This window comes from Anomalospiza imberbis, chromosome Z (genome assembly GCF_031753505.1).
Source record: "Anomalospiza imberbis isolate Cuckoo-Finch-1a 21T00152 chromosome Z, ASM3175350v1, whole genome shotgun sequence".
Taxonomy (NCBI): domain Eukaryota; kingdom Metazoa; phylum Chordata; class Aves; order Passeriformes; family Viduidae; genus Anomalospiza; species Anomalospiza imberbis.
The window spans coordinates 56,683,112-56,704,546 of NC_089721.1; the positions used below are offsets into that span (position 1 = coordinate 56,683,112).

At 34.2% G+C, this 21,435-nt stretch overlaps 1 protein-coding gene and 1 long non-coding RNA gene across 2 annotated transcripts in view; both read right to left on the reverse strand.

Annotated features, from left to right (window-relative positions):
• LOC137465030 (uncharacterized) overlaps positions 1-3,386 on the reverse strand; it is a 474,100-nt gene extending 470,714 nt beyond the window's left edge. The window contains exon 1 of the long non-coding RNA XR_010994534.1: positions 3,362-3,386. This is a non-coding gene — a long non-coding RNA (uncharacterized lncRNA). The remainder of the gene's footprint in view (positions 1-3,361) is intronic.
• The window catches only part of LINGO2 (leucine rich repeat and Ig domain containing 2), a 494,638-nt gene that overhangs the window by 208,509 nt on the left and 264,694 nt on the right, over positions 1-21,435 (reverse strand). The gene's annotated exons all lie outside the window — the stretch shown is intronic.

Genomic DNA, 21,435 nt, shown 5'->3' on the forward strand with positions numbered 1-21,435 from the left:
GAACACAAGTAGCTTAGAGAGGCTGCAGAATCTTTTCCTCCAAATACATTGGGTTGCAGCAGAATAGGGACACAAAGAAACATAGGCTTTTTTTCCCCTATTTTTCACAGACAACCTTGCCAGTTACTCTTCACCAAAGATATTATCATGTGTTTCTTATCCTTCCATTGTCCGTATATTTTTGACAGAAACATAATTCAGAGGTAATTGCAACAACCAATACTTATGCTGAACCTCTGTGCATTAATATGCATATGGATGGGGAAGGTTAAAATCCTCGTAATCAAATCCAAATTGAGGGGAAACTTAATGCTCTTTTAATTGATAAACAAAGTAGTAAAAATAAAGATGTATTTTAACAGAGACTGCAATACACAATGAACACATTTTTTCACATCATATATAACCCATTTACAGAACAGAAAGAAAGCTCCCCATTTAAGGTGACTTAAAACTGACATTATTTCTAAAATCAGCATAAGCATGAGACAGTTATTAGGCTTTGGGAGAAATCAGTTGCAATGTGTCAGAGTCAACAGACCTAATAGCCCCTTATGGGGCATATGAACTTTTCTAATGCAGACTCATTTCCAGAAACCTGAGAGAGCAGAATTTGTTCCAGTTTAACATTCAATAATTAACTTTTAAAATACTGTACCTAGGAAGAGTATCTGTGGTTTATAAAAATAATTGTTCACTTACAGAAGGAAAAAAAAGCATGAAAGAGTTGTCCAATTTAAGTACAAAACTGGTCTTGAGAAAAATTCTTGCTCTGATTGTTTCCATGTACTACTGTCTAAGAAACAGCTAATTACTTCTTTACCAAGAGTAACCTGGAATTGCTTTGCTCTCACATGGTGCTATTAGACCTTCATTCTGGAAGTCACAGTGGTCTTGTGCTGATGGAAATCTACAAAGGGCAACCCTGACCAGGTTCTGTGATAGGTGACTTGACAGAGTTTTTTTTGGGGACTTGACAGAGTCCCCATAGGGGACAGAAGTGGATGTTGCACACTTAGACTTTAGCAAATCCCTTGGCATGATCACATGAAGACTCCTTGTAGCCAAGGGAATTTCTAGGCTTGTACAGACAAGAAACAGTGAGAAGAAAATGCTCTGGAAAAAGGTGCTTTAAAGAGTGTGAGTCAGTGTTGCAAATAGTAGATGATTAAGAGTGACATCTCTATGAGACTGATACTGAGTCTGAAGCATTTTAATGCCTTCATTTCCTGTTTTATGGACATCAAGGCAGTGCCAACAGTGATTGGGGCGGCAGAATATTGAGAGGAGTACAGTGTGCTGAAGAGTAGAACTGTTATTTAGAGGAATTCAGTCAGGCTGAAGAAATGAGCGGCAGTTCATAGGGATGAACTACTTACAGAGTTTTACAAAGTCCTGGAAAGTACTCACCCCTGCAGCAGGACAGGCTAGGGCTCACTGTGCAGAAACAGCTCTGCAGAAAAGGTACTGAGAAGCAGCAAGTTCCTGGGAAGCAGCTATCCCTTCCCAAGAAGAAGTGCACCTGCACAGCAAAGCATCCCCTGAATCTTGGGATGCACTTGCACAGCCACAGCAGCAGGGTCAGGCACTGATGCTGCTCTGATTTTCAGCATCAGTGAGATCACCCAAACAGTGCAGGGTCCTGGGATTTGGCACAAGACAGATACTGATGTACAGGAATGTTTTCAGTGGAGTTCACCATGATGGCCAAGGCTGGAGCATATGGATGAGAGATATGGGTTTCTTCAACATTAGTGAAGTGAGATTCTTCTGTTGCTGAGGAATGAGGAAGAATAAAGAAGATAAAGCTAAAGAAGATAAGGTTTCTTCTCATTATGTGAGATAAAAAGCCCAGCCTAGAGCATGGGAAATTCAAGTTCAATATAAAGAAAATTTATTTGACATTTATAAGGTTGTCAAACAGTGGAACAAAATATCTGTGGAGTATGTGGCATCTCTTCCTTGGAGATGCTCAAACTTAAATGAAGACCTAAGCAACACAGTCAAGCCAATATAGATGTAATACTCTTGCAATCCTACTCACCATTCAGTTTTGTGGATGTTCTTTAGTATATTTAACAACTGTTGTAGTTGCCCTTTGCATGACTCATGCCAGTAAATGTGTTTGTGGTCCTTGTGAGAGTATTATGGCTTTAAACTGTGGTGCATCAAAAGTAGGACAGACATGAAAAAATATGTTGAAAATTATCAGCTGTCTACTTTTTTCTTTATTTGATACTTCAATAGCAATTAATAAAACACCTTTTTAAAATTCTAGCTCTTAAGTTACTTTTCTGAAACACAAAATGACTTGGATATTGCATGCTTGTATACCAGGCATAGTACACAATTTACTGCAAAAAACCCATTCTGTAGAATCACTGTGTTCCATTGACTGTCTTCTCAAAGCTAAAAAATAACCAAAACAAAACCTAAAGACAAGGGGCTGTTACAAGTTCCTTGCAAAGATGAGTTTGACTTATGACTATTTCAGCAGCAAATACTCTAGTTTCTATTTCAGCAGGTGTAATTGGAAGATGTCATTACCAGATGTCCTTCACCAATGCACTTGCTGTGACAGAGAAGTCCAGGTGTATATCCTATCAGCGCACAGCTAACAGTGCACCTCAGTGCAGAAATTCTCTTTTTGCTTCAGCAGAATGTGTTATTTGATGGGAATGAAGGAGGAAAGGAGTCAGAAAGAGAAAGCTTCTGGTCAAACGCAACTTCTCATTACAGTAGTTCCAAAGCAGCTAACCCCTTGATATTAGTGGAATGCAAACTCAAGTAAAGCAAATTGACATAATCACCAGTACAGCAATATCTCAACTAAATCCTTCATGTCATGGTTTCATTATAACACAGTGTAGCATCTATGATGAGTTCCTGGTTACATTTTTCTTCTAAAGGTTTCAGCTAAGATAGGTTATACTTTCATTAAGGACCACAATGTTTCATTACTCAAATATGTATTTCTCAAAAAAAAAAGGAGATGAGGAAATGACCAGCAGAACACATTAGGAAAAGAAGTTCTACAATTTGCTTGTGTTGCATCTGTTACATCTTGAAGACTCTGTAGAGCAAGAAAAGGTACTCCCTTATTGATAAGCACAAATACATACCCAGAGTCCTTTGTCCTTCTGTTCATATTCCACACAAGCCAAATGACAGATTGTACGTTATATCTGTTGAGCAAAAGCATACTGCTCACAACTTGGCATTTCACATATAAGTTTTACTTTTCCCTCCTCTCTCTCACCACTGTATCACCCTCCCACTTTTCCTGACTTAGTCTCTTAGACATCTGAGAAGGTTTACATTAACATTTTTAATGGTTTCATGAGAGGGAATGAAATTCGACCACCTATCAAAACTTTCTTGCAGCCTTCTTGAGAAAAAACAGCAGCGATGTACAAAGAAATCTTTGTCAATCAACTTCTTTTTTTGAAATTAACACTCTAAGATACAAGAGAAAGCCCTGCTTCTGGAATTACTTCACTGCAGTGAAGACATTACAGAGAATGAGATCAAAGAATTCACACTTACAGAATCACACTGGCCTGATGTCTAAGAGTAGCCATTGCTACAGAGCTCAGCACAGGACATCTGCATTTTTGGCAAGTGTTTTGCAATTTGATCTGTTCTCTGTGCCACTATTTTCACACCCCAAATATTTTTAAGCCTTCATCAATTGGTAATTGCAGTGGCAAATCCCAAGATTAGACTTCTTTACATGCTCAGCAGTGCAAACTTTCTCTTATTTAAAACAACTATCTAGTGGAAAAAAAATGTGTACTCATCCTGGAAAAAATTCAAATTAAGAAAGTATAACTTTATTACCCTAAATTATGTAACAAAGACATCAACAAAATTCTCTGTCTTTTTCTTTCTTCTTTTATTTGAGAACCAAGTTCCTTCCTGCTTCCTGTGGTCTGATAATGAAACAAAAATTTTCTCTGAGCTGGATGTTGAAATGAAGAATGTATGTTAAAAACTTTATTATAAAATAAAAGCAAGAGAAAAACCCCCAGAAGTCACAAAGTTTACTCTAGAAAGTGACAAAAGCTAACCATTCTTCTCAAAACTATAAAATATTATTTTAGAAAATCCTGTAAATATAAGCTACAGGGTACTTTTAGTTTTGTTTATCCTAATTAGGAAAGAAAGAAAAAAAAAAAAAAAAAAACAACCAAGCAAAATAACAAAAACCACAAAAGCCATCATCCAGAGCTTTGTTGGGTACAAGTATTGTGTTTCTATGACTTCAGTGCTAATTTGTAATACCTACAGATTGAAGTTTCTACCATTTCACTAACTTTGATGATATTCCCAAGCACTAAATCACTTCTAAGCATTGTTTAGAGAATAAACAATCCTTTCATAAAGTACTGAAATTATGATGTGATGAACACCGACTAAATGATAGATTTTAAATTACAGGGTTTACACTTTATAAATTCTCATTATTTTTGTATATGCATGATTTCCCACATCTAAAAGATGGTTCTAAAATACTTCACAGAAGAGTATACCAAACATTACATTTTTAGAAGTCATGCATTCACAAAACTAGACATATTCATTCTTCAAATTAAGAAGGTAACACTATGTAGTCATACAAAGGAAGAATAAATTATTTATAGAAATCAAATTATAAGTTCAAACAAGGAAACAAGTCCAATAAAAGGAAATTAAAAGTACTGCACCTACGGAGAAGTAACTCTGTGCATCAGTACAGAAGACATCCTGCTGGTGCACAAGTTGGTCTTGAGCCACATTTTGCAGCAAATAAGTGTGAGGGAGCTACTTGGGCTCATTGGGAAGAAGTTAGCCAGCAGGTTGAGGGAGGCGAATCTTTCTCTCGGGTAAGTCCTAAGTCCAGCACTGGACTTCCCAGTGAAAGAAAAATGTGGATTTACTGGAGTGAGTCCAGTGGAAGGCCACAAAGATAAGGAAAGGTGCTGGAGTACTTCTCAAATAAGAAGAGATGGAGACCTGCAAATTTCCATCCTGTAGAAGAGAAATATCAGCAGCATCCAATCTGAGTATAAATACCTGATGGAGGGAATGAAAGGCAAACTAGACTCCCAGAGTGGTGTGCATTGATTGGACAAGAGGTAATAGGCACAACTAAAAACTCATGAAGTTTTCATCTCTAAAAAAAAAAAAAAAAAAAAAAAAAAAAGTTTTCTACTGTGAGGGTATTTGGAGACAAAAACAACTTCCCAAGGAGGTTGTGTTTTCTCCATCTCTGGAGATATGCAAAACTTGACAGAACACCCTTCTAAGAAACTTGGTCTAGATGACTGTGCGTTGAGCAGAGGATTTGGACTATGTAATGTCAGGAGGTGGCACCAAACTCTGTTTATGTGATTTTGTGAATGCACACTCTCCATCCCTGTGTGCGATATATCGACAGGGTCGATAAGGTTTTTTTCTTCCATTATATTTTTGAAGGAGATACTAGCACATTTAGAGATATGAAACATCTCTTTCCTTTTTCACTTTTTAAATATGGTCATAATCTTAAATCCATACCCTTCCAATATTTCACTTCAAAGATACTGATTTACATCCAACTGGAATTTCAAAAATAAGTAAATTTTGGTTTTCATGTAAATCTACAGACTTTTCTGGAGTATTTTCTATACCTTCTCTCAGCTATACTCCATTATTTTCTGAATTATATTATCCAGTAAATCATATTTTCTACATATTATTGTAGGAAAAAAACATGTATTTTTTTACTGGTTTAAGTGTGGCAGAACTTAACAGTGCTGTAGATGTCTTTCAAGGATGGACAAGAAAAACAGAGAAATTTACACTGAGGAGATCCCAGGATGTAATTATTTCAATATCCTTCTTAAAAATTTCAAATTAGATCATCTTGCTCAAAATCTTGTCCATATAGGCTTTGAAGACCTCCAGTGTACGAGTTTCACAGCCTTGCCAGGCAAGGAAGGGACACCAAATTCATCTCTATCACCAAGCTCTAAACTCAATAATCAATTTTATTTAACAGAAAAATGGTCAATAATTTGCCTCTTTAATCACAGACTATAATTTTCTCTTGCAGGATCTGCAAATTAGTGTTTTGTTGGATTGCAGACACGCTGCAGTATCACAGATATATTCCTCTAGACAGTTTAAGGGCTCTCTTCCTTAAACACCAAAACCTTATATAGAAAATAAATTTATATTAATTAATTAGATAATTTCACAGCATGGAGAAATATCACTGAATAGCTTTCTACCTTACCTTATGATCAAAATGGCACATACGCACAGTATTCTAGATATACCCATACTTGGTTGTCTATATTAAAAAAAACCTTTTAGAAGTTTGTTGATATAACGTATCTAGAAAGATGACACCATACTCCCTTCAAAAAGAAGGCAAATGCTATATATTTTTCATTTAGCTAATTCTGAATTTTGGTTTTCTGGTTGTAGTACAGTTGAAAGATCAAAACAGAGAACTTTTAAACTACATCAATTTTTTTAAGCAGTCAGTAATAGGGATGCATCTCTTACCAGTTAAAGTAATTTGATCAATATTATTTATAGAAAAATGCATTTTTTATGTTTTATTAATGAGTTATATACTGGACTAAAGATCAGATAAGGTAATGTTTTTAATGTTAAAGGACACCTTAAAAAGCTATACAGTATATTTCTATTTTCTCAAATCAATGTCAGTTATTGTTATCAGAACATAGCAAATAGTTTGTGTACACTGCATTTGCCAGAAAGTTTTAAGATAGTTTTTTTTTCTTGAATAATGTAAGAATTAATTTTAAAATGTTTAGCTCAATTGGAAAGGGTTCATAAATGATGCCCTTTTTTCTTGAATAATGTAAGAATTAATTTTAAAATGTTTAGCTCAATTGGAAAGGGTTCATAAATGATGCCCTTTTCCCTTCTAATTTCCAGAAATTGTGTTTATTGAGGAACCTATGAATTATGCTAAAAAAAGTCTATTTTATTTTGATGCTATTTTGGGTTTTTTTAGATGCTTTTCTCCTTTCCTTTTTGTCTTCACTTTCCTGTTCCATTCTCACCATCTTTTTCTTAAGATGCTACTTTAGTAGCATCAGCCTTTAGTATCAGTACAAAGTGGCGTTGGGAAGTGGGCAAGGTCACGAATTAACTGAAGTCTATATTTAGATATGTACTCTGGATGGAAATCCATTTTAATCCCATAGCAGTGCAGTCTGGTAAGACAGTAAATGTGGTTGGTAGCAAGGGTAGTCTTGGTATCAGTAGCAACTATTTTCTATGCTAGACCTCTTTTACCTGAATTGAATAAAATAATATAGCTTCAATAGAGATAGAAGGGCAATACGGCTGACATAGTTTGATATGCTAACCCTGTGGAAATATATTTTTGACACTCTAGATCCATATGTGGTTTTAATAGAACACATTGGCTAGAGAAACCACTGTGCTTCCAAAAACACCATTTAAATAAAAGTGGAGATGGATGTTTAGTGTAGATGGGTATTCTAGATATTTACCTGCTGCATACTAACAATGACTACAGAAATCAAACCAGCACTTGGTTTCTGTCTGCCATCACATTGTCAAAACTTCAATACCTACCATACTCAAACACCCTTAGAGCAAATTCCTACTTCCTGGGTGTTTCCCTAGAACCAGTGTATTCTGCCATTCTTTTTATCATGATTGACTATGTTTAGACTAAAGGTAGCCTAACTGAAGTTGGACTAAACACATGTGAAGGTGGTTATACTTACTAGCCAAGGCCTTTCCTTTGATTTGAAAGCATATGGTTTCAACTTTGTATATTGCTTTTGAGGCTGTACTACCTCTGTACAATGGAGACTTTACAATAGAATTGGTTAGAGGCAACTCCTGCATCCACAGCATTTATAATAGAGTTAAAAAGCAGTGGTTCCAAAATTTATCCCTGGGGAACCCCACTGGTGACTGACCACCAGTCTGATGTAGCTTAGTTTACTGTACCTCTTGGAGCCTGACCCACCAGCCAATTGCTGACCCAATGTGGCATGGATTTGTCTAGTTACTGATGGACATTTTGTCCAGAAGGACACTGAGCAGGAGTGTCAAAATCTCTACTAAAGTCAAAAAGCAGCTCATCTACTGTCTTCCCTTGGTCAACTAGATGGATGACCTTGTCATAAAAACAAATTGAGTTTTTCCTGCAGGACATTCTAATCATGAACTATGGCTATGCTGGCTGGCTATGACTGGATATTCCTATTTATTTATTTCGTAACTTGGAATAAATTCCATAACACTGACTTCTCAAGTCAGTCACAAAAAGTAACAAAGAACACCACCATTTCAACATTTGCCAGTGATATTTTACATCTCTTATACTAAAAATATACTAATATTCTTTATAATAGAGGCTGTATTATATGAGAAAATGAGTTAAATAACAGTTATTTTCAAAAAGACTGTGGACTGAGTCCTAGCTATAAAGTAGCACTGTTTGCACTTTCTTTTCTTGTGACTAGATGTGGAAACGAATCTTTCCTTGCTGTTTTAAAGTAAATAATAAATACTAAATTCCACTGAATTCTGAAATCTACTGAAAAACAACATAGTAACTTCTTAAGATTTCTGTTCATAATTCTTTTAAAGAGAGGAAGCATATTTGTAGCAATATTTCAGTCTATTACAGATCATAAGTGTACCAAGTATGTGATTTATGCAAATCAGTGAAAAAAAGTGAGTCCAAAATAAATACACTGTGATTAACACATTTTATGCATCATTTTCTATGTGGCATTAAAGGCAAGCACAACTTCTAGACTCTTAGAGGTAATGAATACTGGAAAGAGTGACCTAAAATGGTAGACTTCAAAAGGCTGCTTGCCTGCCTGAAATCAGCTCCCTCTTTTATAGTGCTGATTAAGTCCTGCTCTAGCCAGGATTACAAATCAGGGTTGTTCCAAGCATATTATAAAAAGAAAAGATAACTGTGGAAGGAGGACAAGTCAACAGACATACCTAAGCCCAGTAAAAGACCCATGGAATAGAAAATGCAGAAGGAAGAATCAGAGTATGGGTCATATGTTAACCAGTGTTACTTAGAAGGTGGATAAGAAAATAAGAAACATTTCACAGATTTTGCATCAATTTTTTGGATAAAGAGATGCTGAAATATGAAAAGATTATCCTTAATTGGCAGAAGACACTTGAAAAATTAGAAACTTTGGACCACCTGTTTTAAATATCTTAAATTCAGAAGATTCTTGCAATGCTTTTTGTGCTTTTAGTAGGGTTTTTTTTTTTTTTTTTGATTGGTTGGTTTTGATTGGGTTTTTTAACCCCTCTTGTTATCATGTCTCCTTCTATATGTGATTTAGAAGTGTAATTCAGCTTCTTCTGTGGAAAAGGTGAGAGAATAAAATTGTGGTATAGTAGTCTGAGTCCAGGCTGTACTTCAAATACGGTCTGCAGGATTCAAAGGATTCCAGTGATTAGTGTTGACAGAAACTGGAGATAACCTATATACAAAATTATAAAGGTTATTTCAATTCTTTATCACAATATATATGCATTTTCAGTACTAGTAGAGAAGCCATCTACCTTCCAAGTTAGTTTACCAGCCTTAGGTTTCTTAAGTCTGTTTCAGAGCAGGCTAAAGGGAAGTTAAGATAAAGGAGATTTATGTATATCTGCTCACAGAACCTACATATGTAGAGGCTGCATTTGAAAAGTATGTGTCATGACTCTTATTTGGTAAAGATGATAGAAATAAAATTTGGCATTTGACATATTACCATGACTCATTCTCACTCTTTTCCCCTGTCTTGCTTTGAAATCTTAAAAAATTTAATAATAATCACTTTTTAATGCATCATTTTTTATATTGTAATTTTCAACAGGCTATCAAATTCAGTGTACAGGGAGGAAGAAACTGTGTCACAGTTACAAATTTATGGAATATTTTAGAAATACATCAACTTTCAAATATACCTTTCCAGGGCTATACCTGGGGCACAGTAAGAATCCACTGAAAAAATAGCTACTATTAATTGCAAAGTTTCAGACATAAATAATGTCTATTGGTCTCTGATGCATAAGAGTGCTCATATTTGTTTAAATGTAAACTTGCAATCAAGCCTGCAGATGTTAATGGGAACATTGGCATGCATAAAGCTAATCTGCTGCTAAATTAGCTACTTGAGTCAGCATTTAGTGCTGAAATTCCACTAGGATTCACAGCCTGAAAAAAACTTAAGGCTTATTTCATATATTCAGGATACCTAAAGTATGTGGTTTTCATGCAGTTCTCTCAGAAATTGATCCGAAATACTCCTGGATCAAATATCTACTGGTAGATATTGTAAGTGACACTTAAAGAAATGTCAGCATTCAAGGTGACTGAAATATGTCAATACAGCTGGTGTGTGGAAAAACATTTGTTTTCTGAGTATCGTGGAATGATCTGCTTACCCCACACCTGCCAGAAAACCTGCATAATGTATCATAATACAGCTTCAGAACATACCGTGTATACTCTGGAAGGAGTACGGGCATTCCATCTGACAGTGATCACACCACTGATCACTGAACTAAAATTTGTTTTCCTTTGTCATTTAGTCAAAGGACATGATAAAAGGTCTTTATTCATGACAAGAAGTGACCTTTAAGGTTTAAAGCACCAAACCAGCCTGCACTGGCTGCTGTGTGCTTTCTTCATGGAATTAGGCTTCTTTTCAAGCTTCAAACTGCTTAAATGGTAAAGTCATCAAGACAGAATATTGGAGCAGAAAATTCCCTGAACGCATGTATTCTTCCAGTTTATGTGCAGGTGAAAATAGAAAAGTGAATATTAAAGTAGTCAGATAATTGATTTAAGGAAGAAGTTACGAAAAAATATAGGCATGCTGCACATAAAATTTAAAATTTAAATATAAAAAAGGTTATCTCATGTGAAGCCCTAATTTCCAGGTAATTTCATGCCAGGAGTTTGCCAGCTTTCCACTGCTGTTCCACCATTGCTTTATAACATAACTAGGAGAAAGAAAACATCCCTACGACTTTCCATCTTGCGTCCCTCCACAGACAGCAGGAAATTCTGAGTGATGCTGACTACTGTTATGACAGTTTTCTTTAGCTTGCAAACTTTATGGGTGGGGTACCAAGTGTCCTACCTGCCATTCATTTACTCTCCTCAGAGATAAAATATAAACTCCTCATTTGGATTACTGAATTTTCTGTGTCTCATTACTATTCCCTCTAAGTCATCTGGTTATACTTTTACTAGCATGCATTGCATTGTCAAGTAAATTGTAGAATCACAGAACTGTAAATGTTGGAAGAGATCTTTAAGGTCACCCAGTCCAACCAACCACCTAGCACTGCCACTGTAGCCCCTAAACCACTCAACCACATCGCCCAGCACCAGATCCAGGCACCACAAACACCTCCAGGGATGGTGACTCCACCACCTCCCTAGGCGACCTATTCCAGTGTCTGACCTCCCTGTGAAAAAACTTTCTTTTAAATATAAAAACTGGATATCCTCTATAAATCTGCATTACAAAGCCAAAGCCAAAAAAAAGCTTAGCCCTCTTTCTACCAATCAGAGACAAAGAAAGGCAAAATTAGTGGCATTAATTTTAAAGATGTTCTAAAATTAAAAAAAAAAGGTATCACTTTTGTTGGAAATAAAAATGTTCTTTTTCTCTTGTCCCATTAATAATGAATAGTATATGGGAGGTAATATTTACTATTCCTTAATGAGAAGACAAATATTATATTAGGAATCTTTTTGTCTGTTGCACATGATCACAATTTTTAATAAGATTTTTTAATAAAAAACCACTTTTGATTCTGATGTATTAAAAAGAGTTAGAGATGCATGTGTATTTCACAATGGTTTAGAAAGAAACCATTTTGATAAGTGGAACCATTGATTTAATGCTGGTAATGACATTGAGTGAAATATAAACACAGAAATAGTAAATATTTTTATGGTAGAACTACATTATCCTACCTTTGGCTAAATCTGATCACTAATGCAGTTTCCTGAAACTTTTTAGAAAGTTTGAATGACTTACCAAGAAATTTTTCTGCCAAGGTTCAGCCTTAATATATAAATGTACTTTAATATTACAAATCAATTTTTGTGAACAAAAAATGTATTTTATTAAAGTGAAGATTTTCCAACACTTCAAAAGCATGTCTAAACCTACCTGTCTTCAGAATGGTGTATTACATGGATACAATCCTTCTACAATATTATACTGAACATACGGACACTTAAGCATGAGAAAGACTATTTGTGTGTGAATTTTGTTATGGGTGATGGTTTCATGGCTTGATTAATAATCAAATAAACACAGAAAAAATTTTAATTGTTTTAAATTTAACAGACTTCTTATCCTACAAAGCTTTCTAGTAATGTCTAAAGCTCTTCAGGGATATCTCAGCCTGTTGCAAATTGAAAATTACAGACCAAGTAAAATTAATAATTTCCTTATATCCAATCTATTAATGAAAGCATGAATAATGAAATAATGACCAAAACATGCAGAGGAAATCTGCAGGATATGGACAAGGATTATGGTTAAAATTCTGGTCTCACATAGGATACTGACAGTTTAGCCTTTGTCTTCCACTGGGGCTCCCCAGGGAAGTAAGTTCCAGCACCAAACCTGACAGAGTTCAAGAGGTGCTTGGACAATGCTCGCAGGCACATGGGGTGACTCCGGGGACTGTCCTGTGCAAGGCTAAGAGCTGGACTCTGATGATCCACATGGGTCTATCCCAACTCAGAATAGTCTAAAATTCTATGCTTTCTCATTAAAATTTAAAACAAACAACTCATTGTAAGAATCAGAAAGAAAGACTACCCTTAAGATTAGGAGGAATAGTCCTTGTGACAAAATAGCATTCCTTTAATTTTTATTTCAGCTAAAGTTTTGTAGTGTTTTCTATGCTAGTATCTTCCTACATTAAATCTACTTCTACCTTTTATTCCTTTTATTTTTTTTCCCTTGAAATTTTTGAATGGCACTTTTGGAAATTTCTAATTGTAATTTTTCCTTCCTTCAATTCATATTCAGAATTGCATAGCTTTCTTCAATCTATCTGATAAAATCACCTTTCCTTTCCAAGGAATACTTTCACTGATTGTTCTGAGTCTCTGAAATTAGTCTTGCCTATAGTAAAACCTGTGAGGCAGCAAGTGCTTTGAAAAGAAGCAAAGCATTAGAAATGTCAAATACTAAAATCCAGGTTTTTTGTCCTATAGACAGACTTTTCAAGATCATATATTCATTGCTCACTGTTCATATTTTTTCACAGTGTTAAATATCACAGGATATGAAGTGGAAAAGAAAACAAAAGAAATAAAACCAAAAACTAAGTCTTCAGTTGTGTTCCATCTGCTTGCAAAAGATTCTTCTACCTACCAAGTTGATTATTAATTCAGAGAAAGTTTTAAAAAGCTGCACTAATTGTTCAAGTTTCCAAGTCACTATTAAATTCAAAGTTTCAAATTAGTAACATATGAAAAAAATCCACAGATAAATCTGGATTAGCTCAATTAACTCAAATTTATGTGATATAACATAATATTTCCCTAAAATTTTCTGATATTTCCTTTATTCCTCTTTGAAAAGTGTATTAGTCTGTTATACCATCATTTAAACTGAGTGACGTCAAGTCTTAGCTATCTTTTTACTGTTTGTTTTGTTTTGTTTTATTTTGGTTTGGTTTGATTTTGCAGCAAAAAGTGAAATTATATTCATGCTGAAAGAAATAATGCATACATGTACAGGAAAACATTATTCTACCATTGCATCTAAATTTTTATCTCTTCTTTGTAATTATTAGTTATCGATCTGTAATGCTTGAAAGCTGTTATTGCTCAATACCTTTGATTAACTGGACTACTGATAGTTAAAGTGCCATGGAATATAGGTAATTCACACTACATAAACACTACATATACATACATATAAATATATATATATATATATCCATACATATATATGGGGATTATATATATGTGTGTATATTACATTTATTTTAAACATATATATGTAGATATATATACTGATAGGAGATTTTATTGTATTGCATGATATGACATGACATGACATGATATGACATGATATTATAATATTATATACCTTGGACAGGCACAATAGTCAAGGCTATAATAGAAATATGGAAGAATATTTCTTCATTGCAAATAAATTATGAAAACATTATTACATGAACATTTTCTCAAGATATATATCTTCTTTCAAACCTTGGAAATCTAATGTTCATGCCCTCTTTTTCTCTCTTCCTACCTATTAAAGAAACTGAAACCAACCACTCATCAAAAGAAAAAAAAAACAAAAAAAACCAAACAAACATAAAACCCTAAAAAACCTACCTTAAAGCATTATATAGGAAGCTGGTATTTTTCACAGACATAAAAAACAGCACTGACCTTTCAGAACCCACACTTTCCATAAGCTGTTATGTATCACTTGAAAATTTGTGCCAGTGTTGACAGACAACACTTTTCAACTTTTTAACATCTTCTTAATGTAACAATTCCAAAGTCATGAACAAAACTACATGTTTTTTTTCCCAACTGTTCTTTTTTAAAGTAATTCCATGATTCAGGGAGAAAAAATATAACAGAATTGTCAAACATGTCTCAGAAAATTTTGGATCTGTTTCTGATACAGTGGAAGAGCTCTGAAGTGCAGGAGAACCAGAAGACTACATTCAAAACTGAGCAAAACCCTATAGAATTGCCAAATAACCAGTGTAAAATTCACAGACTTAGAGATAAAAAAATCAGGAAAACTTGTGCTATTATTTTCTTCTGCAAAAATCCTTAAAATTCTTTCAACATTTAAACATAGATTTTAGTCATTTTGCTAAGATCCTGATACAGTTTTTTTCTGAAATTCTGGCCTGCTTTGAAGGACCACAAATTTCCAGATTACAATAATCTCTGAAAAATCTACTGATACTGTAGTATTTGAAAGAAGTGCCAAAGATTAATACCAATGTTAAAATAAAATAAAATAAAATAAATAAATGTTTCACATAGAAAAACGTAGAATCATAGTATTATTTAGGTTGGAAAAGGCCTCCAAGATGATCAAGTCCACTCATTAATCTACTGTTGCTAAGTCTACCACTAATCTCTCTCTCTAAGTGCCACATGTATGAGTGTTTTAAATAAGTTCAGAGATGGTGACTCAACTACTTCCTGGGTCACTGTTTGGCATCTTCCAGTGCTTGGCAACTTTTGGTGAGGAAATATTTCCAATCTAATCGTGCCCTGATGCAACTTGAAACTATCACCTCTTATCCTGCCTCTTGTTGCTCCAGAGAAGAGACTGACCCCACCTGGCTATACCCTCCTTCCAAGTAGTTCTAAAGGGTGACAAGGTCTCCCCTGAAGCTCCTCTTCCTGAGGCTAAACAACTCCATATTCCTCAGGTAGTCCTCATAGTCTTTGTGCTCAGTGAGTGTCCAGCGTTCTGGAATTCAATAAACCTTGAAAAAACGCATTTTTATCACTAGTTTTTACTCAATTTAAAGTAATTAAAACTAGTTGGAACATATTTGTTTCAATCTTATTTTATTTAGGTCTTTTGTAATTTAAGAATAATCATCAAAATGAAGACCTTGTGCAGGCATGAGTGCTGTGAATGTCTTGGTTAACCCTAACAAAAAACCTTTACTACAGCAGCATATTGAAAAAAGATAATTGAAAAAACTATGTTGTGCTTGCTACCCATAAATGTCACATAAAGCAAAGTTACCTATTAATAAATGTAAGAAAAAACCCAAACAGTTCTATTAGGCTGAAGTGCAAAGTTATGTTCAAAACTAGCCTAGCCTCCATGAAGGAATGGAACAAATAATGATTAAAGGGAGACTTCCCATCTTTCTAGTTTCAGTGTCAAGCGTTTGCTGACACAGAATAAGGAGTTCTTTCATAAATATTTATATGTTGAATGGGAGCTATTTGACAGTCATAGCCTTTCATATCACCTGGTTACATTAAATGCTCTTATAAATATATGTGTTTATAAAACATGCATCTGAAGAGTTTTATTATTTATAGAGTTCTGTCTCAAAATTTAAATTATAAACTAAAGACAAGAAGCAGAAGAGAAGAGACAACAAGCAGAAAATAAATGTGCATGCATGTTTGAATCTCATGAGGTGTCTGTTACCGTGTCTGCATTTATCTCCTTGAAGCAATGTTAATGTAATGTAATTAAAACAGCGCATGACAGTAAAGAACACTACTAAATGCTTCTAAAAATGTATGTTGTTAGGTATCACAGTGTTTTATTTTTCATATGAAAATGTGCGTATAATCAATATACTAACTGAATCCTACCTTGTTTCACAATTGTAGTTCAGAGACAAGTTCACATGAAAACAAGTTGCCTGAACTAGGAAGCTTTCCATTTAAAGATGCCCTTTCTAAAAAGATATTGTAATCATGGCCCATAGTCATTCAAGGGCTACACTGAGATAGCCTGATGCCTGCCCTCCACCTGTCCCTCTCTGTTTCATAGTAGAAGACAAAGAAATGAATTGTCTCACTAGGTAAGTCTAATTGGTCCATTGTTTAAATTGTCAGCAAAAGAAATTAGTGTTACCATTTTCTCATCAAGAAGATGACAAAAGTGAGACCAATTATTTTATTTTACCTAATTTACCATGGCTTCATGGGGACATTAGTCTCTGTGTCTTGTTGAAGTGATGCCCTTATCACTATTTTTTACTATATTTTTAACTTATTAATAGGTGAGGTTTCCCAATTGGCTTCTGCTTCTTCTGTAAATCTGATTAAACACAGACATCTGCACTCATTGGTTAAAAAGAAATCTGCCTTCATCTTCTTGTTTTATCTTGACTGTCACAAAGCAGTGGCCAGATTGGACATATTTATCATTTTACTGTCCTCTAATGAACTAACCCTCCCTTTGGACTCTGGATTGCTTACAAGGCTGAGCACTGAACTTGGCTGACTACCCTTTCCTATATTAACAAGGTCTGGGGCAGCCAGAAGCATGAGAAATGGAAGTGACCATTAAAGAAGGTATAATTTTTCAGACTGACTGATGAAAGCTAGAAAGCAATAAGAAGGGAAGACAGGCTAAAAAAGATGTAATAGAAGTACAGTCACAACAGAGACAGACAAATTACCTGGTCATTACATAAAAATACGTTTTTGCACCATCTTTTTTGTTACTATTTCTGCTGATACTTGTCTTGGTTGGTATTTGCTCACTGTCTCAGTTCTTTTCCAGTCTTACCATGTCATCTAAATCTAGCCATCTTCAGGCAGAAAAATACTGATCTCTTCAATTATTTTCCCTCAAAATTAATTAAAATTATTTTTTGTACTTTTTTACTTAATTTGCAAGTGTCTTTTACTACCAAGGTCTCATTTCTTTGTTCTCTATGTTATTTGAAATTTCATCTCAGACAGGTAACATTATATAAATTCAATTGAATTAAACTTTTGCTTGATGGTTTGTAAGACCATTCATCCATCCCTAACAATAATTAAATGGAATCATTTGCAAAAAAAAAAGCATGAAATATAAAAGCCGGAATGAAAATCAATACACCAGAATAAATAATCTACTTATTATATTTGCTCATAAACCACAACCATATCCAATATAATTGTGGGACAGCAGCAAGCCCAAACCTTGGCAAAACCAACATCCATACAGCCATATTCTTCTTCATGCAGCCAATAAGATTACCTGGCACTGACATAGAATAATGGTGTAAACAGAAAGTCTTTGTTCATGTATCTTTGGAATTAAAAACCTAATCTGTTTGCACTATTCCTCCAAGAAGAAAAGCTGGAGGAAAAGATAGATCTGCAAAATACTGAATTTACACTTTTCAGAAGTATTTGAATTCCTTCTGTCCATAAAATTATACTGATTATGTATAATCTCTAGGCCCTAGATTCAAGAAATCAGCAACAAAGCTCATCAAGTGTAAAGGTACTAGCCACTCAGCATGCAAACCCCACAAGGAAAATAATGTTTTATTTTTCAGGCTTTTACAGAGCAGAAGGGCAGAAGGTATCCTAAAATATAATATTTCAGAAATTCTTTTGACTGTTAAAATTTGATGATGGCCTGATTTTCATGTGATTCATTTATATTTGTCTATAAACCCAAACTAATTATACTGTATTATAAAGATTTTTTTTTGTGGCTTACCAAGCATGCTGCTGTAGCAGAATCAGCTGATCAATTCTATATGTTAACTGTAAATTTCATTTTTATGAACCAACACAGGAATATGACCATGCTCAGACTAAAGCATGCTTCAAAATACCAAATACCATGGCACCTTGGAAATGTGAAGAAATCACAGATGTGCTGCTATGTAGTTATTGTTAAAAATAACTCATCTTAAATTTATAAGATGTCCATGAAAGACATTTTTATTAATCATAAGTGGAAATTTTATTCATATTTAAGAAAACCCAGGAAAATAAAAGAAGGTAAAAAAAAGTAAATAATTGATCTCAGGATTTTTTAGTATTTTTATTTAGTGTCAATTTTTTCTTCAGTAAGAAAAAGCATTATTATATGTAGTATTTTAAATAACAGTCAAAATTTCTGTGCTCTCTTTTGTTAAGAAAACAGAGAATTTCACCACTATATATGTTTTAATGAAATCTTTGAAAATGAGTGCACATAATAAAATAGTAATAAGTTGCCTGTATAGGAAAGGTTGAAATTCATATAGATGTTCACTGACAAAAATGACGACTCAGAGTATTCATAACTGGAGACAAATACAGAGAGTTCTTCAAAATACTAAGATTCAGACATATAGAAGATCCATCTGATGTCAATGATCACTTGGGCAAATGGATTTTTAATTTCTCAGAATTAGGGTACTTAGTATCTATCATAATTTAGTACTAAATAAATAATGCTCTCAAACTTTTGTTGAAGAAGCACAAGCAAAAGTCCGTCTTTCATAAGAGCTGAACATAACCCAAACAAGGCAATTCTCATGGATTTTTTCCCCCTTTGGATACTTTTGACACTTTAGAGGTGGAAAAAAAATCACAGTGGGGAAAACTACCAGGGTACTATGAGCAGAGCTGTCTGAAAGAAGAGCTGTGCAGCAGGATGTGACCAGACTGTGAGGGGGTGTCTTGCAATCCACCTTACCTCTGCAGTGTACCCAGCTAAACACATCTAATTCAAGCTTGGAAAAAAAAGAGAGGGGAGACTTTAAAAACCAACTTCATCATTTTTTTTTCAATTTAAAAAGTCTTTTAATTAAATAACAGAATTAAAAACCTGATTCTTCTCAAAATAAAGCCTATTTACCCATATTCTCAGTGATGATGTTGTCTAAACAGTGAAGAACCAAGAGTTTTGTTTGGTGAAAAGTGCATAGTCCCTGAATATTCTCTTAAAAGTAAGAGAAAAATATATTTACAAATAATTCAAATTCATTTGTTGGCAATCCTAATGACTATGTTAATTTCTTTTTTTTTTTTTAATATACCGAAGAAAAACAGGTAAGTGAAAAATATTTAATCTTTGAAAAATTCAGTATTTTTCAGGGCATTCCATACTTTTCATATGTCATAATTCTACCTTAATTCCAGGCTTTTCTTTTGTGTTTAGAAAAGGGAACTTGTCAATTTAGAAAACTATGCATTGCATCTTATGCTGTCATTGCTCAAGAGTGGCACCTCTAAACTATTCTACCTCAGGATAATTGTGATTGATTTTGTGATTGCTTAAATCCATGCACAATAAATTAACTCACATATACTACTGGAGTTATAGGTTTAGAAGTTATGAAGAAAAGTTTAAGCCCTTTCAAAATGTGAGCCCGTCCTTATTTTCATGTATCATAGATAAAAAATAGAAAAATTCTATGTGATGCATTTTAACAATAATATTTGCATTTTTAAGAAAAGGAGAATCCAGTGTTTCAATTTATTTCAGATAATTTTCACTTCCCCAACTGACTGCTGTATATAATAGTAATACTGTATATAAGTAGTTACCTTTGTTTATTTCTGCTATTTATAAGATGAATGACTGAGTACTAAACTAAAATTCCTTTTCTGTTTAAAATACAGAAAATTTAATTAGTTCAGGGACAGAAAGGCTGCACATGTGATCACAGTTTACCTACATATTCTTCACATTCAAGAGAGGGTTTTCTGTTTGGTTAGTTGGTTTTGTTTTTTTTAACTTTAAAAGAAAAACTCTTGGAGGGCAAATTACTCTCAGACTAAGAGCTGATGGACCACTGAGACATGGATACAAAAAGGGTCTTAATCTGAAAACGAGCAAACCATCAAACAAAAGAATACTTGCAAATAGACTTTTTACTTCTGACCCAACTCAAATACTAATTTCCTACAGAAATATCATTAAGGAAGCCAATGATAACAGTATTAGTCAAACGTTAAAAAGCACCACAAGAAAAAAACCCAAACCAAACTAAAGAAATGTTAAGAAGCAACTTCACGAAGAAATATGTCCCTAATTCCAAAACAACTTTTGCCATAAAGTTGTAGCCAGACAATATGTAGAACATTGTCAGGTGGTTTTGCTTCCACACATAGCATTTTAAATGCTGCTGCCTAGCTGTCTCCAGCAATTACTGAAGTGGCACTGCAGTCTGTTATAATAAAGGAATGCAGCAGATACAGCTTGATAATGCAGGAGGATTCATCAAGAACAAACTATCCACAGAGGAGAAGAGAAAGTGTAAATGAGAAGAGGTCTTCAGGTCCTGAGGTTTATTATTAACATTAGTAGCAGTAAAGTCAAGTCTTTAGGCAAGATTTTTTGGCTTAGAGGTCTAATTTTAGATGTTGGGATCCTCATGAGTGGCCCTATTTGAAAAGTTAATTGCTATCCTCCATAAAGTCTGAAAAATAAGCTAATTGAGAATGCCAAAGGAGACCTAGACCTGTAATTAATAATAAATGCCATTCTCTGTAGTGTCTCACTTCAAATCTTATATGGCAATGACGAAATATTTCTATATTTTATTGTGATTCTGTGACAAAATTCTGTGAAGCACACTGAGAATATGAAATTAACACCTAACAGGCAGTAAAGAGCTTTGTCAAAATATTCCAGTTTTGCAATAAATTTCTACAGATGTTGCAGACACTCTGCCTGGACTTCACAACTAGTTTTTTGTAATCTGGGATGTTAAAGGCCATAATACTTCCTGAACTTTCAGAAGAAGATATAATCTCAAGAGATTATAGATATTATCTACATAAAAGACAAGAGTGTCTAACTGCTGCCTTCTAATGTGAGATGATATTCTAAATAATGCTAATCAAAAAATGACCCCTGAAATGGCTTTGTGATTAAAAGGAATACTTCAAAATTTTTTCTAAAAATATTCCATTTTTCTTTAAGGAGA